This window comes from Egretta garzetta, unplaced genomic scaffold (assembly GCF_000687185.1).
Source record: "Egretta garzetta isolate BGI_Z169 unplaced genomic scaffold, ASM68718v1 scaffold207, whole genome shotgun sequence".
Taxonomy (NCBI): Eukaryota; Metazoa; Chordata; class Aves; order Pelecaniformes; family Ardeidae; genus Egretta; species Egretta garzetta.
Genome location: NW_009260185.1, coordinates 194758 through 195152, shown reverse-complemented (window position 1 = coordinate 195152; position 395 = coordinate 194758).

Genomic DNA, 395 nt, shown 5'->3' with positions numbered 1-395 from the left:
CGCTGGGGGCCCGTTTGGCAAATGCAGAGCCCGGGTGTTTTTCTACAGGCGACACCACGGCCCCCGCCGCGGCGATACCGTCCCGGCTGAGCTTTGCCAGGAGGCAGCCTGGGAAGGGGTTGCACGTGTTTTGGAGGGACGCCGCCGGTGCGCCGGGCTGCTGTGAAGGTGAAGAGGTGGCTGGGGCACGGTCCGTAATTACCTATGCAAGGAGCAGCCGGCGAACGCTGAAGGGCTTTTTAATTAGCAGCCAAAGGCAAAGCAGGATTCGACAGCAGGGAAGCTGAAGTCAGCAAAGTCAAGGTGGAAATAAGAGGCCAGCTTTTACCAGTGAGGGTAATTAAGTGCCGGCAGAGCGCAGCGTGAGGCGTGAGGAATTGCCGTCATTCAAGGAC